Source organism: Rhinopithecus bieti, unplaced genomic scaffold (genome assembly GCF_001698545.2).
Source record: "Rhinopithecus bieti isolate Rb0 unplaced genomic scaffold, ASM169854v2 scaffold_388, whole genome shotgun sequence".
Classification (NCBI taxonomy): domain Eukaryota; kingdom Metazoa; phylum Chordata; class Mammalia; order Primates; family Cercopithecidae; genus Rhinopithecus; species Rhinopithecus bieti.
In genome coordinates this window covers 1,786,588-1,804,734 of record NW_016803198.1, presented here as the reverse complement: position 1 = coordinate 1,804,734, position 18,147 = coordinate 1,786,588, and the positions used below count along the sequence as shown (strand labels likewise).

The following is an 18,147-nucleotide window of genomic DNA, read 5'->3' as shown; positions in this document are numbered from 1 at the left end:
GCTGGGATATTAAATGTTTCTTCACTCTTCCCAACATAAGAAAAGAGTAAGTCCTCCTTAAAGACCCTTGTGGTTTATTTGTGGCGATCTCAAAGGGTTGATATATTTTAAATAAATGAAGCAGAAGAAGTTTTACTTTCAGATATCCAGAGTTGTGGCTGGGCAGCTGCCCTGGCCAAACTAGAGGCAAAATACTGTAACAGGTTATCAAACTGAGAAAACCCAGGATAAGAAGCAGGGTAAAGAGGAGGGAAGTAAAAAAGGCAGTGAGGCTAAGGGAAAGAGTTACAGGTCTTTCTCGGTGTTACTTCTTTAAACTAAAAGAAATCCAGTATCAAATTATTATTATTATTATTATTATTATTATTATTAATTAGTAGTAGTAAGTAGTCCCATGTGAGAGGCAACACAGCATAGTAGAAAAACCACTGGCTTGACCAAGTGTTCAAAGTAGAGTTCTGCCGTTTATTGTCTCTGTGACATGGGTAAGTCATTGAGCTTATTCGAATTTCCCTTTCTCACCTTTAAAAAGGATGCTTACTGCTTATTTGCTTGCAGATTCAACGTCTTTACAAAGGTAAAACCTTTAGATGGTGCCTACTCACAGCAACCACTCCATAAATGTTACCTATCACTGATTTTTTTTGCATTATTGTTGTTATTATTGCAGTTGTCATAAGGGTACAATGAGATAAAGTATATAAAATAACTCACTACTGTTACTATTATTGTATTGCATATAACAGGTACTCAAAAAAGCGGCAGTCTCCTCCATTGCTTTAACTTTCCAGGAAAAACCTTCTCCACCAGTCATTTGTTCTCCCATAGCTTTTATAAGAAATATATTAACTTGGTTTGATTCTCAATTCTGAGCATGTCACTGCATAAGTAAGAATTAAGTAAGTACAGTGTTCCCAATATGGAACACACAGTATTAAGACTTCAAAAGAGATAAGTCCTTGAACTTGGCAAGCAGTCATGTCCTTTGAACAGAGCTTCTTAACAAATATTTGTATCCAAAGGCCAGATATGTATTTCCGTCACCTTGCCTATGAAGAAGAAAAAAACGTGTCACGTGGCCTAGATCACCATCTGTGGGTAGGCAGAATGGAGAGATCTGGAATGGCATATGTCACTGCTAAGACCTTTGCAACGACAGTTAGATTAAATCAAAGCTGGATGGAAGTACATCTATGGCCGGGGCAAGTGACTAGGAGTGTGGGCGTTCAAGGCCTTTTAAAGATCCTCTACCAGTGTTATTGACTGAAGATGATTATTTTGTTTTTGCTTTTGTTTCTTCATTTCCAAAAAAGGACTTGTAAATTCTCTCTCAAAAACAAAGACCTGTTTCTAAGAGATGAGAGGAATAATACAAAAATAGCATGAATGCAGATGAAGTTGTTCCACTGAAAAATTGATCACTTCAGCCAGATGATTTGCTGGAAGAACACAATTCCTTAGTTATTAAAACTTCAATACCTATATACAATATAGCATTACAGAGAAGCACAAACAAAATTAACCCTTGTAGCAAGTTACATTGTGAAACATAGCAACTTGTCCTTCTCACTCTCTAACACCAGATAAATGATAGATATTAGTGGTTTTTGTCTCCAGCACATAATCTCTGTTACCTCTCAGTAGCCCCTGAGTTCCATTTGGGGATGCACTGACCCTCTACTCCCTTCCCTTAAAGCCAATGATGGTTTATGAGTAGAAATATGACATAAGCTAATCTAATCAGCTGTGATCTCAGGGTGCTCACTGGGAGTGCTGGGACAAAACTGTGGAACTTTCTGTGGTGATGTTTGAGGGAATGCAGAACAATGTCTTGATTAAAATAGAACATGGAAGAGGACTATGCCAAGAGAAATACAGGGAAAACAGAGCAGGAGTCCCTGTGACATTGAGAACATCTGGATCAAACTACACCTGAACTCCCTCCATGTACTATAGGACTTTTCAGTTACACATGTTAGCAAATTGTCTTTTTTTGCTTAACCTCACTAGATTTTTCCCTTCTTATTTCAAATTCAAGGCATCACAACTGAGACAGCCCCAGTCCCAAAAGAAAACTCAAATATGGATGGATAAAAATCATCTACCCAGAACAAATGCAACAAATCTGTTTCATTGATTTCATCAATTCTACTTTCCAAACTACGGCGCTACACAGAAAACATCAGGAATTACACTATTCCAAATTCAGAAACTCATTTTCTTATGCCATATTTCCATTTTTATTAAACAATCTGCCCGTAATTACTTTTAACACCTTTCTTCTGGAGATACATGCTTAGTAATTACTTTACAATATTGTAAGAAAATGTCTCTTATCTTTTTACAAGTCATAGCTTGAGTATTGTCATGTGCCAAGCACTCTGTTAAAAGTTCTATGTGAATTATTTCAATTCTGACTCACTACGATCCTGTACTATGTAATTACTATGTAATCATGCCTATGTCACACATAAGAAAGTTGAGGTTCAGAATTATAAATAAATTGCCTGAAACCACAGATCTAAGAGGTAACAGAGCTCTTACTAGTCTGGCTTCCGTGTCTGTGCTGTTATGTCATTCACCAACCTTGTGGACTCAAGGGGCATTCTAAATAAGAGACAGGCACAGTGCCTGACATACAGTTAGTACTCAGTATATGGCATTTATTAGTATTACTTATGGGACTATGCTTTGGGAGATATAATTTCATTTTAAAATCTTTAGTATATGAATCTGAGAAAAAGTAAAGTGTTCCTTTTTATCTAACAAATAAGTCCTTGATGATTTACTCGGCCCTGAACCTACTCATCCTTTCTTGCAGGTGAGTATCTGTGCATATTTGCAGGGAAGTCTAGATACAGTTTCAGTGCCAGCCCTGGGAAAAAGAGGAAACATCTGGGTGCCAGCACCCACTGGCTGCCTGAAATCCATCTGTGATGCTCAAAATTCTTAATATTTCTTCTCTATAAACACCTAGGGGATACTATGGGCCTCATCCCTGGCTGGACTGAAAGGCCCAGAGGAACCTTACAATGAACAGTAGACAGAGAGAGATGGGACTGAAGGCTTTAATACAGACAGAGTCTCTGTCCCTTCTTGGCTGCAGTGAACAGCAGAAGGGTTGGACCTGAAGTGATGGCGCTGTGCCGGCAAAGCACTTTGGCACATGCCGGGATATGAAAGGCTCTAATGAGACCCATTTCACAATTCACTGGCCACGTGCATTAAGCAGGCAAAGATTTCTTCTTAACATCCCTGCAATATATCCCATGGCTCAGGTCTGCGACAGGGTCCCGCATCAGCCCAGTAAACCAGATCTTACTATCCTCTCACTCCTCTTCCCTTGGCAGGAAAGTAAGCTAAAGGAGAGGCAGCAGCATAGCTGTAAAGAGACAGGAGGCATTTCCAACTGCAGATCCCTCTCGGAGTCTACAGGAACCTTCCAGAGACCTGCAATGCATGCTAATCCTTCCACTGGTTAAGAGAGTGGGCTCACTCATAGTAAAGTCATTGTTCTTTCTAATTGTCAGAGACTGCTGCTCTGCACTTGCCTCGAGCGATCCAATTAACATATCGCCACAACACCAACCATTATAATATGTTCTGTGTCCTACCAACAAGGGAAAGCCCCAACCCTGCTTCCATCCACAGCTTCCGTTTAATTAGGTCTTTAATACGTAAACAGACGGGGGAAAACAGAAACCCGGATAGAAGACTATATGTCTGACTCGCATTCTGCCCAAAAGCGACCTCTTGGAGTTGGAATTTTTTGTTGTTAATAGGGAATGGTAGAGGGACTTGAGAACAAAAGAAAAGGACAGAGGGAGGAGAAAAGGGATGGGGAGGACTAAGGATGAAGGCGGATAGGGATGGATGCAGAGAGGGTGAGAAAGAGAGGGAAAGGCTGCTTGCTGCTTTGGGGAATTGAAAAACATGTAACTTCTGCTGGAAACTATTGCCATGGCAACGTTCAAAACAATACAGAGAAAGCCTTCATAGTTCCATTCTTGCCTTCCTGAACACCACTGTGTAGATGTTAACTCTTTTAGGGTAGCTTCTGACTTTTTGCCTTTTCAGTTAGTAAAAATCAGAGTCCTCTAGATTCCTCCCCATAATGTATTTGAATTCATTCTTCCACACACGTGCTGTGGTGTCTGCTGAGGTGAGCCTCTCTAGAGATCAGCTAACTAAGCTATGGGCATTCTTTCTGCCCAGATCAGAACAGCAGATCCAGGATGAGCTCTCTCCCCCAAAACTTTCTCAATCTGTCTCTCTCTTTCCCCTAAGGTTGTAAAAATCGGCACACTCTGAGATCTGGCTCAGGTTCAACTGTAAAATCATTCAGGAGAGGCACATCTCTACATTTTCAAGTGTCATGCACCTTTTTCAGAACATTCATATCTTAGTTATTGAAGTTCCCACCATCATTATCAAACCATTAGTTGAAAGAAAACATGTCTATTGCCCTGAAAATAAATTCCTTATTACTACAGTTCTTTAGATTAATAACAAACAAAAATGTTCGGCTGCACTGACAATAAGATGTCTTTTAAAGCATCACAAATAAATCAGTCAACTTGTTCTAGGCAGGACCACATCGACGATAACAGGTTATTTTAATAATTAGGGAACTGTATTAGTCATCATCAGAAAAGGGCTTTTTTAAAAATCTGTGGACCCCTACTCCCAGATACACACTCCTACTTTAGCAAGAAATAAACACATATAATTGGATGGCTAAATTCTCCTACATCCCCAACGTGACTTGGTCAAAATTGATGAGCTAAAGCAAATGGACCCCTCCCAAGAAGTTGTCTTAGGAGGTTGTTTACAAGTGTTGTCTCAACAGTTTGTAGTTTGGCAAGAACTAAGACAACACTCATCACTGGCTCTTCTAAATAAATCTTTCGCACTTTGGGAGGCCGAGGCTGGCGGATCCCCCAAAGACGGGAGTTTGAGACCAGCCTGGCCAACACGGTGAAACCCTGTCTCTTCTAAACATACAAAAACTAGCTGGGCGTGGTGGCATTTGCCTGTAATCCCAGCTACTTGGGAGGCTGTGGCAGGAGAATCGCTTGAACCTGGGAGGTGGAGGTCGCAGTGAGCCGAGGTTGCACCACTGCACTCCAGTCTGGGTGATAGAGCCAGACTCTGTCTCAAAAAAAAAAAAAAAAGAAAGAAAGAAAAAAAATCTTCCCTGGCACACCTTCCCAAATCCTCATGCTTTATCATAAGGAATATAGTGGTCAGGAAATAATTCCTTTGGAAGTTCTGGGGCTAAAATTTGTTGAAAGGATTAAAATAAATCACTGGATTTCAAAAGCATGATGAAGCATGACTATTAATGCTTTATCATCTGCTATTATTAGAGATTAATAATATTACTCTCTGAACTAGAAATAATCTAAAACTAGAAGAAAAACTTTAAAAAAGAACTATTAATATGAAAACACAAATACTCCAGTTCAACATATTTGAGACATTTCTCTTCAAAATTGCAAGATAATATTCAGCCATAATTAAACAGTATCATATCATTTACCACTTTCCTTCATGTAATCCAGTGTTTTCTGCTGCTCCTCAGGAGAGAAAGGAGGAAATATCCTTATGGAGCATGGAGTCAAAGTGATGTCTATGAACGTATGTATGCCTGGCTTCCACGAAGCCAGGTGTTCACCTGTTGTCAAAAATGATTGCAGCTCATTATTTTCTATATTTAATGAAGGTACTTTTATAAGGGAGATATTTTTAATCTCTTGTTGTATTAGTCCATTTATGGACACTAGTCAAATTTAAAATTCACATTCTCCTTTTTGATAATCATTCATGAGTAGGAAGGCCTGCTTCATACAACTGTGAGGCGTGTGCAATGCACAACTCCAAGGACCACCTTTTTTATGTAATTTTTGCGAACAGCAGACTTTGTGAACAGTGTCAGTGAGGACTGAGCATTATTACACCTGCAGTAAGCCTATGAGGAGCTATACATTAGAATATAAAATTAGCACTAAAATATATTTACAGAACTATTTTAAAAAATGAGATCCTCAATGACAGCTATTATCAATATTTCAAAAAGCCAACTAGATTTCATACACATACTCATGTACTTGCATAAGATAATTAAAGCACCTTTGCTTTTGGCTCAATTTATATAAAATCATTTGATTTAAATGTTCATCTAGTACATTCAAAAAATGATGACTGCCAGGTACATGTTGTTTATTACTAAAAATAAAAAAAAAATTGCAATGTTTTATTATGCAAAGTAGTTATGAAAATGGGTCCCTACAGGAAAATAATAAAACTTGATCTTAACAATAAAATATTGGGAAAATAATGGCCTATATCATAAACTGAATTAAAGTAATTTCTTCACCTTAAAGACGTGTTAGATGAGGCCACTCATTTATTAGTTCTCCCCAGATACATGGAAAATCCCTATGTACTATGTTAGTTAGATGTGAGAGATGACAAGAAGAACAAGATGAGGTCCATATTCTTTTCTTTTTAGACAGAGTTTCACTCTTGTTCCCCAGGCTGGAGTGCAATGGCACAATTTCGGCTCACTACAACCACCGCCTCCTGGGTTCAAGCGATTCTCCTGCCTCAGCCTCCCGAGTAGCTGGGATTACAGGCATGCGCCACCACGCCCGGTTCATTTTGTATTTTTAGTAGAAACGAGGTTTCTCCATGTTTGTCAGGCTGGTCTCAAACTCCCAACCTCAGGTGATCCACCTGCCTCAGCCTCCTAAGTGCTGGGATTACAGGTATGAGCCACTGCACCCAGTTAATGAGATCCATATTCTAAAAGAAGCCACAGTTTAGTGGGTTTTGCCAAATACATATAACAATAGTAAGAGCTATCATAAATATATGAACAAAATGTTTGTGTACAGAGGACAGTGGGCTTAGGGGAGCTGGGAAAGATGTTCCCAAAGGCAGTAACTTGCTCTGAGACTTGAGATATGAAGATCATATCCTAGGCAAATGGATTAGCTCTCACCAAGTTTGAGTTCAAACTAACCTGGCTTGTCCCCAGAGGACTAAAACATTTAGCATGGCAGGCAGATGGGAGAGGGTGTGAATAGGCTGCCTGGACCGTGCTGTTGAGAAGAGTCTGGATTTTATTCTAAAAACATATTTCGAGAATATAAAGAGGATGTTCAGCATTACTTGTTAGGATGATACATCTAGAGGAAGAACGAGTAATGGACTATCTGAGGAAAAGTTGGCATTATCAGAAAGACTAGTTAGAGACGATCTAAGAGAAAAGTGCTAGAATCTGGACCAAGGCCATAGCGAGACAGACCAAAGCTGACTTTAAGAGAGTAAGTAGATTGGATTTGATGACTGGGTAGACCAGAGGCAGGTTAAAGAGATATTGATATCATTTAAAACTGTAAATATCCAAGTTTTTGTTTCTGTTTTCTAAGTGAGGATTAAAGAGTTAAAAAAAAATGCTGTGTTTTCAGTACAGTGCCTGGTGCATATCTAGGTTTCTGGAGAAAAAAATAACCAGTTTCAGATGGAGTATTAAGTTTGCAAGGCTTGTAGGAGACTCAGGTAATTAAGTGGGATCTTGCTGGCAATGGATGCTTATTAGTCTTCAGCATACACAGGTTAGCCAGGATTTGAGATTCATCTCAAAACACCCCCAACTTTTGTCTTTCAGGAATGCAGAGAGACTGGGAGTAGAAGTGACTCAAAGGGCGAAGCCCTCATTATTTAAGGAGAAGATTAGGAAAATAGGAGGATAAAGTAATCTCAATAAAGAAAGTGATCAATGAGGAGTATCTCAAACCCTTGGAAGGGTTTCAGGAAAGCAGAGGCAGGTGATGGGATCGTGTTACGGAGAGATCAAACACAAGAAGGACTAACATTAGGTGTTGGGTCCTCACAATTAGGACCTCATCTGGTTTATAGCATATCATATCTAAACTCTAACCTTACTATTAGCATTGACCATATTTCTCATATAATTATGAATTTCTAGATGCCTTATAACATTTTGCAAAATCTTTCTGTCCATTAGATATGTTCAGTGAGTTGGGACAATTTTGCCTAAGTCTTTCTTAGAAGTCACTTCTATACTTAAGGGCATACTTGGAAATGACTGAGGACTGACAAATATATGGAAGGTATATATGACCTAAGCAGCTGGAGAACTTTCATTTCAGGAAATAGGGGGAAGGGAAACTGCAGACATCTCAAGCCCAGTGAAAACATTCAGATTGAGTACTAGGTTACATAATAGTGAACTGCTATGTTTATTTGTTACCAAGTCAACAAGTTTCACTTTACTGATTCCGATTTTGGGTTCTAAAGTCAGGAGATATGCAGTTCTTATTCCCAGCCTCACCATTTAGTTGCTATATAACCTTAGACAAATTACCTAGCCTCTTTGTGTTTCTAAGTGAGGATTAAGGAAAAAAAATACATGTTATATTTTCATTACAGTGCCTGGTGCATATCAAATGCTCAAGAAATGGTGGTTACTAATGTTTTTATTAAATTACACTGGTACCCCTTGTTGGTGGAGGAGATACATTCCATGATCCCCAGTGGATGCCTGAAACCAGATAGTACCAAACCCTACATAAACTATAATTTTTCCTGTAAAGACATATCTATGACAAAGTTTAATTTATGCATTAGGCATAGTAAAAATTAACAACAATTATAACAACATACTGTAATAGAATTATGTGAATATAGTCTCTTTCTCTTAAAATTTCTGCTCGGTTGACCACAGGTAACTGACACCACCAAAAGTGAAACTGCAGGTAAGAAGGGACTACTAGATACTTGTAAATCCCAGAAGTGTTGAAAGCTTTCCTAAGTGCAGAAAGCTCTAACAAGCCTGTGGCAAAGTTGAAAGACAAGTATATTAACTTTACATAAGTTTTCATTATTTTAGACTTCATTATGAATTTGATTGACATTGAAAACCATGATCAAAAATAATATCACCAACTTGGATAGCAAAGCTGGCGGGAAATCTTTATTTATATACTCCATAAAAGTAAAGCAAAACACTCACAGGCTCTTAAATGTTAGTTAAATCTTCCCATTTCTGTTTGAAATAACCAAAGATTTCAAAGAAAAGAAAGTGGGCTAGCAATCATTGAGTGCCAGTTATGTGCCAAATACTTAAGACATTTTATTGCTCCCAAAATGACGCAAAAAATAAAGTCAGTTTTACATTTGAGGAAACCGAGGATTAACAAGGTTAATTGACAAATTTAGGGGCTCCAGGTAACAGGTGATAAAACAAAGTTGAAATCCAAGTTTTGTCTATTCCAAATCTCGAAGTATTTCCTCTACAGACTGAGCATTCCTTCACCTTTTTACCCACATATCTGCCATTTTAACACAATTCTGCCTTTCTTACAGAATACTATGGGATTCTTCTTCACATTTTAATAACTAGTTTCCTAAGATCAATAATTATATATTTTTAATATTGGGAATACTAAATTCCAAGGTAGTCAATTATGAACTCGGGATCTGAAAATCTTAATGCTGGAAGTAACCTTAGTTTTTACTTCATCTAACAGAAGAGAATATAGAACCTAGAGAGGTAAGTTGACTTGTACAAAATGTCACAGTTCATTAATGACAACACCAAGAATAAGAAATACACACCGCATCACGTGACTTTCAGACCTCAGGTTTTCCAACATAAGCAACTTAATGTTACTGTGCGTGTGTGTGTGTGTGTGTGTGTATGTGTGTGTGTGTATTCAGTCAGTATACTCATTAGCTTTTGTTATTAGGCTTCTATAAATTCCCCAAAACCAGGCTTCCAGTATGTATGTGCGTGGCCTGCGTGTGTTTGCATACATTCTTGTATATGCATGCATTTGAATTATTTAGAGGAGGTGTTTCTTAAACTAAGTTCATTCAAGCAGTATTTACTGCATGCCTACTCTTTGCCAGCTGTTCTTCTGAGGGGCTGAGGACATAACAAAACCCTTGCATTCAGAAAGTATTATAAGCACAGTATCTCAGCCACAAGATCAGCCTAATTAAATTTCAATGGTCAAATTAACATTTCTCCACAAAAATTATTTTGAAGAAATGAAAGATGTAACTGATTCTTGACCTTCTTAGTGGGTCTTCTATGATACCATTTACAGATCATTAACATTTTTATGCCTGTATTATAAAGTACTTGACATTCTAACCAAAGTTTATATGGACACAGAGTATATTTTCCACAATTCACAAAGTATATTTCAATCTTTACTGAGGGAATGGTGTTCACTAAGGCACTTCTAAATATGTTTTAAAACGGCAGGACCTTACCAAAAACGGTCATATCTATTTATGTGTTATACTCCAACCTTAATCCTGTCTATATATTTATCTTTTTTAATCTATGCCAACGTGAACTTACAGTGACAGCTTCCCTCCAACAGAGTCCATATCTCTTTTTCTGCAAATCTACACTAAAATCAGAGATGATCCATTTAAAGGTGCATTTATTGAATGCTTGCTGTGCATGGCATATGCAATCTGATCTCATCCTCATGGCAGACAGTTCCAGGCAGTTGTTATTACCTCTATTTTACAGATAAGCACACAGGCTCAGAGAGGTTAAATGATGCATGCAACACACGTGGCTCAGTGGGAAGCTGAGTATTTGAATTCACTTAAGATGCTAGAGTCCAAGTTTCACCTAATTTCTAACTCATCGTTAGGAAGCATGCAAAAAAAGGAAAATTTATCAAATGGTAAGAACTTTCATAGAGAATTTCCATCTTTTCTTAAGGTCAGTGAAAACGGTCAACTTTCAAATGCTTTTCCAATATTCACACAGATTTCAAATTGTTTTCATTGAAAAGAAACATAAGAATCCAACGGGTATCTTCCAAGCCTAACAGCACTATTATCATCCACAGATGAAACATTAAGAATAACAATTACTACAGGAGGACTCCTTTTCTCTTAAGGGGAAAACAGGTCCCTGGAAGAATATTAAGGAAACGGACAGAAAACAGGGCTGCTACAGTAGAGAATGAAATTATGAGCAGTGACCATGACTGCTTGCCTCAGAAAACCACTAGTGTGGGAAGATGTGCACATGTAAACAATGACGTGTGTGTCTGCATTAAATCTTCCTCATTCTATATATTCTAACAAGTCTTTAGCCCATCACAAAGTAAATACTTTGTTTAATGAACACAACATTCATTTTGACTAGAACTGTGAATCCAAATTGTGGTTTTGGAGGCCTTAATATTAGTAATGGAATTTTATACCATATAATTTAAATCGTATAACTACATAGACATGTGCCTTTATTTTGTACATCCAGGTCCAGGCTATGTAATATGTGGCTAAAATGACACACTTAAAATACCAGAAATCTCTTACTCAACTTTTAGACCCAAAACACACACAGCACATTAATTGCATTATTTCCCTGTAAAATTTCATTTAAGTACTGTTTTTGCTGAGATTTATTTTTCTATACTTTTAGGAGAAAGTCATAATGTACAGTTTCTAGTATGAGGCAGCACTTTACATCTAAAATAATATATTGAGCCAATCTGTCCTGATAAGACCTCAAATGAGGAGCCTGACAACTACTGTAAGACGAGTTGCACAATTCCTATTTTTCAAGTATAGGTGCTCGAACTGTTAAAGTGCTTAGCCAGACGGTTATTCACTGTCAGGAAATTAATCCATGTTAATCCAAGAATAACCATAACAAACAGCCATCCTTAGAGGGCCTATTATGCTTGCAGCTTTGCACAACACTCCTTTTAAGTCATAAAACAATTCAACGAATTACATATTATAATTCCCACCTCACAGACTAGACAATTGAGAGCCAGGGAAATTAAAAGTATTGCTCAAAGGGCACAGCTATTACATTTGAGGAAGAAGATATTTGAAAAGGGAACTTTAAAACTCGTAAAACCCAGTAGCTTTCTGGGCATAGGGTCCTCGGCAGATTCTGGTAGACAACTGCTTACTCACAAATGTCTTTCAGTGGGCACCAACTTGGGTCCTGACACCCACTGATGAAGTAAGTTTCCAGCTCTGTCATGGCCCTAATTCTTTGAACAGTACACGAACAAATGCAGCGTTTCTGAACAAATTAGTTTAAAACGAATCAGTACTTAACCAAAATGCAGGGCCAACTCTGACTACTAAACCAAAGGTGTTCACCCCCAGGTGGGCCATAGGTTCCTAACAGTAGAGTTCTGAAAGGATTTACCAGTATGAAAGACGATGACACCTTAGATGCCCCATTAACTCCAGATCTGAAAATGTTTAAGTGGAGGGGGATGGGAGGACACATTTCAGACCAAAATTTTGAACAGATTCTCTCTCTCTTCCCTTCTCTCCCTTTCTCTCTCTTAGGACAATTGCATGTGTACATTAAGCGTGGAGGGTACAGGGAGGAGGTGACACTATCAAGGAGCGGAATGTGCTTTCAGACCTAATTAGAGCAGCACTTAAGAAATTTTGATGTCAATGAAAGATATATATATATATATATACACACTCACACACACACACATACACACACACATATACACACCATGTACACACACACATACACACACATACACACTATGTACACACACACATACACACTCATACACACACATACACACTCACATATACACACATACACACACACAGCCACACAGCCATATACACACACACACACACATACACACAAACACACACACATACACACACACACACACACACACAGCCTGGAGCCACCAGCAGGAAAATCTCTTCCAATTAGCAGACCCAACCTAATTCCAAGGCTGGGGTTCCCATGTGAAGCCAGGAACTGAACTATAAAGTGAAAAAGCATCATCTTCTTACTTTTTTTTTTGTCATTGTGCTAAGTTCCAGATGAGCAAGAACTTAATATAACTTGAGTCATTTCATGTCTACAAATGGTGACTTAACTGTGGTAATGCAAAACAAAGCAAACAAGTAAACAAATACAAAAAAAGTGCAGAGAACTATGAAAATATATGCACAAGTCTATGGGGATTTCAGGGAATAAAACCATCTTGCACAATTATTTTTATAGGTTGGTAAATTTATTGCCTGATCTGTGTTCCAACAGGAAACATGTGCCCAGAAAAATAAATTAGAGAAGTGCTCAGCTGTAGGCTAGTTTAGTTAAGGAGTAATGAAAAGGATAAGAATAGATGATGTGAGTGTAAGAACAGGCTCAGATGCTTTCAGCTGCATGTTTCTGGTTTCTATTATCACCTCTCTAATATAAATCTAACCCTACAGTTCTTTAATGACTCTCTGAGGACCACCACTCACAGGATTAAACACTAAGAAGGGACCCAGGAGAATGCTGCCTTTCATCTCCTTTGGGATATGTCAGAGTTGTGGATTTTTTTTTTTTTTTTTTAATGGTATTCAAGCCAGGGTTATCTACACTATGCTATAGAAAGGAAAAGAAGAAAGGAAGAGGGAGAGAGGGAAGAAGGGAGGAAGGGAAGAGAGACAGTGAATGTTGGAGTTTGTAACCCTTGAAGGTTAAACTGGCAGAAGTTTTATTTCAAGCTCTCAGGACCAAAGTGCCTTCCTTTGACCCTTACTCATAAAACAGCATTCAAAATACAGGAGTAGCCAGGCTATGTGTACCTGTCCAGTTTGGATCCCAAACCGACTTTTTTTTTTTTTTTTTGCCTGGCGTTCTGAGGCTTGTGTGAGTCACCTGTCTCATGCTGTTTGGCCATTAATGAAAGAGTTATAGCTTCTCTAGGCCTCAGTTTCCTTTTTTTATTGACATGAGATCTCTGGAGACTCTTCTGGCTCTAAAGTTATATGAGTCTATGATTCTGATAGAAGGCCCCAGAGAGGAATAGAGAAGAGTGAAGGGGGAAAGTTCTGTAAAAAAGGCCAGCTCCATGACTTTGGCAGCAATGGGAGAGGAGGGAAGGTGATCCTACAGGCGCTCAGCTCAGACTTTCTAAGCATTTTCCACCTTCTGCTTTGTTTTTTATATTGGTCTCTTTTTCCAAGACAAAGCTGGCACATAAGAAGCACGAATGCTCAACATAGACCTCTTCTTCAGCTGCCTTTTCTAAGTTACCACAGGACACTAGATTTCTTCCTTTTTCTGAGGAGCTGTGAACTAGTGATGTTGGAAAGGTTTCTGGCAAAACCCAAGTCACTGCTCTACAGTTCATGCACAGTCTCTCTGTAATCCAAAGAAGTCCTCAGTTAGAAGGGGGTGGAGTTGGAGAGAAGTAGGTCCTCCTTGTTTCATTTTTAGCACTGGCATGAACCCGGGTAATGTGAAGACCACATCTGGGCATGTGTATGCAAGAGTGATTGTGGAAAGTACAGCCACTTCTCTCCACCAGCTTCCTCCCCTCAAAACCCACCCTTTCTCCCTCCAACCATACACCAGCAAGAAGCCACCCTTCATCTGCTTGGTTTATTGTCATATTTTTGTGTTAATACATTCTGTTGATCTGCAATATCGGGTCGGATAATGAAATTTAAATTGAGTCCCTTCGATTTCCAATAGCTAAACATTTGTGCATCTAACTCCGCGGCTGACAAGCAACTTAAATGCATTCTAGAGTGTCAGTCACACAGCACTGGCACCCCACACTGCAGTGGCTTTCTTGGGGAGATTTTTTTTTTTCCTGGTGAACATTTGCAAAGGCGTCTGCCCAAGATGCAGTCAACCTGCATCCTTATAGCAAACTGTCTTATCAGAGAGCAGAGACAGATGAAGCAAATACGTGGGCCACCCATTCCCTTATTTTCTGGCCCCCAATAGCCAGTTCTTTAAAAAAAAAAAAAAAAAACACCAAAGGGAGAGAGAGGATGACGAGACCAAGAACACCAAATTAACTGACATTTTCTTCACCAATAAATAAGAAAATAAAGGTCACTCACTGTATTTCAGACTGATCACAGCAACATCCATATGGAAATCCAGGTGGTTAAGAACAAGAGAAAACGCATGATCTTGATACCAAAAAGAATAAAAATTTAAAAAAGGAAGTTGATGAAGAAAAATCCAACTGCAATTATCCGTCAATTTTAGTCAACATAGGCACAAATCCAACTGTGCTCTGCTGGTTTCTCTCCCCCAATCAATGCCTCATTCTGCCGCGGTCAACTTTTCTTCTCTGAAATTTCTTTGCAGATGTATTATTAATTTCCTCTCCTCTTGTGGGAAATTCAAAAAGAAAAGAAAACACCACCACACCAGTTCTTTACTTTGCTAAAAAAGCCCCAAACTTTTCATTCCAAAATTATCTCCTTGGCTCACTTTCTCCTTTATAGAGAAAAATGAACATACTTTTTTCTTTGTGAATCCTCGGTTCTCCATTTCCAATCATCCTTTTTTGGGGGGGAGGGGAACAGCTGCTTTAAGATTATTTATTTATGTCAGAACACACCAATCCCCGCGGGTCTAACCCTGGTTTATTTCATTCTTGAATGCTCCCTGTGTGCACATATACACATTTGTGTTAAGATCCAGGGCTCACAAGAAAAAGCTTCGTTCTTCCTTCTCTCTTGCACAATCAGTTTATCCATTGCGTTCGGTTCCAGGAGAGAGCTGTGTCCCGCATCCTTCATTTTTGCAAGGCACCCAACAGCCACCACCACCAAAAAAAAAAAAAAAAAAAGTCTCCTTTTACATCGTCAATTCGTCTCCCCAGCCTCCCCTTCGAAGAATTTGGGGAGCAACTCCCCCCCCACTCGCCATCCTTCCGGCCGGCCCCTTCGCCAAAGATCTGATTAGATTTCTCATCACAACCCAGTGCGCAATTGAATTTTTGATTTCAGCCACCCGGCCAGCCACCTTCCCCTCTCCCCTCCAAACTCCGGTTATATCCTGTCTCCTTCGCCTCTGAAGTTCAATAATCTCACGTTAAATGTGAGTGCGGGGGGGGGCGGGGGCGGGGTCGGGGGCGGAGGTAGTGAGGAAAATTTGCAAGGCCTCCATCAGCTGTCAAGAAGAAACCCATTCCTCCCGCCCGCTACTTTTTTTCTTTTTTTTCTTTTAAGGCTCGGGGTGCCTTTTCCTTCCTCTGTCTCCGCCCCCACCCCCAGCACCCGGTCCAGATCCTCCAGGTGTTGCAGAACTCCGCGATCGGGGTCGGGATCACGGGGGAGACGCGGGATGCGGTCCCTCGCCGGTGGCCCCTGCCAGCCCCCGGGTCCCCTTCTCCTCCATCAGCCGGCAGTGGCTCCGGGGGCGCCGCGGTGATGTAAGTTGAGACTGGGGCTTTTATTTCAAATGGGGAGGGCGAAGTGAGGGGACAGACGGGGTGGTAGGCAAATTAAAAAAACAAACACGACAAAAGAAAGAAAGAAAAGAAAAAGAAGAAAAAAAGAAAACGGAACAATACGGGTAAGAAAAAAAAAAAGATTTCCTAATCGCTGGTTCTTCTCATCCTTCTCAAATGCAACTGCAGCTTTGATCTCATTTCCAGCTGCGTTGGGTACATTTTGGAGCCACAAGTTGGTTCCCGTTGGCGCAGACCTTCCCGAAGCCTGCTAGTCCTCTGCGAGGAGACGCGATTTCGGGAGCGCAGCTGCTCCGCGCCGTCCTTAGCGCCATCGCCCTGGCTCACGGCTCCCTGCGCGGCAGAAACCCCAGTCCCCTTCCATCCACTTCGGTTTGAACTCTCTTCCCCCCTCCCTCTGCTCTCTCCTCTCTTTTTCTCCCAAATAAATGCTCTCCCAGCGCCGGCGGCAGCTCTTGCCAGCCTAGGCTTTCTCTCGACCAATGCCACGTCCTGACGCTTAGGGTCCTAGCTTCCAAAAGCTCCTTTCGGACTGCAGTCGCCTTCCCTCCTCTGCCCCTCTTTCTTTCCCCTTTCCCTTTCTCCGCTTGTGATCAGTAAAATACAATTACCCAATTACCTCCCATCATCTTAGCACTGATTGGTCAATTGCATTAACACTTGAAGTCAGGGAAGAGGGGATTGGAGCTTCTGAGATGTGGCACTGCTGCCACCTGGAGGGCAGAGCCGGAACAACTGAGTCTAAAAGCAACCCCCACGCTGGGAGGTTAGTAATAGGCAAAAGAAATTCAGGCTGTGTGGGAGAAGTCAGTTTTTTAGAAAAGCTTGCCTGTTTTCATCCAGAAATCCAGGAGTTTTGAGCTACAAAGAGGAAGACATTAAAATCAAATCACCACTAAGATTCAAAATTATCACCAAACACACAAAGCTGTTGCTTTCAGGTTGCAGGGTAAGAGCCTCTCCTAGTCAAGCACACTGGTCCCAAACTGAGGATTAACACAGTACTATTGCTTAGCTGGGCGCGGTGGCTCACGCCTGTAATCACAGCACTTTGGGAGGCCGAGGCGGGAGGATCACGAGGTCAGGAGATCGAGACCAACCTGCTCAACATTGTGAAACCCCGTCTCTACTAAAAATACAGAAATTAGCCAGGAGTGATGGCGCGCGTCTGTAATCCCAGCTACTCGGGAGACTGAGGCAGATTTGCTTGAACCCAGGAGACAGAGGTTGCAGTGAGCCAAGATCGGGCCATTGCACTCCAGCCTGGGCGACAAGAGCAAGACTCCGTCTCAAATAAATAAATAATCAAAAAAAAAAAAAAAAAAAAAAAAAAAAAAAGAACAGGCTCATCAGAAAGAATCCAGAGTAACTTAAAAGCTATTGGGGAGGGAGGCTGTGGTCGAGCAGGATAATCTCACCAGGAGGAAGCAACTGTAAAGGCGAGATAGTAGCCTTCAGCCTATGCAGTGTTGCAGTAAATTGGCCTGTTCAGTTTGTACAAGGCATCCAGGACAGCTTGACAACTCAATTCCAACATCCCCTGCTCGAGGATGTGGACTTTTCCATCAACTCGTATTAGAGAAATAGATGGCACATTTCGAATTCACTGGGTCTCCTTAGAGGGACTGGGCCAACAAAATAGTTATTAATATTATATTTATATTGGTTTCTTTCTCCAATGTATAATTTTCATAAGGCCCCTTCAGTAACCTATGGACATTCACTTTTTGTCATTTATGTAGGTAACCTTGAGATATGAATAAATGAAATTAGGAATGATAATTTAAACAATACTATATATATATATGTATATATATATATATGGAATTGATTAAATAAATGTTCCTCTTTTTTTTTTTTTTTTTTTTTT

General features: G+C 40.0%; 1 protein-coding gene across 2 annotated transcripts in view; it reads right to left on the bottom strand.

Moving 5' to 3' along the window:
* Nucleotides 1-16,844, bottom strand: part of LRRC4C (leucine rich repeat containing 4C) — a 182,212-nt gene extending 165,368 nt beyond the window's left edge. The window contains exon 1 of one of the 2 annotated variants that reach the window (XM_017868817.1): nt 14,914-16,844. The gene's annotated coding sequence lies outside the window, so the exon portion shown is untranslated. The remainder of the gene's footprint in view (nt 1-14,913) is intronic. The other variant, XM_017868813.1, reaches the window with a different exon arrangement.
* Between the last annotated feature and the right edge of the window lie 1,303 nt (nt 16,845-18,147).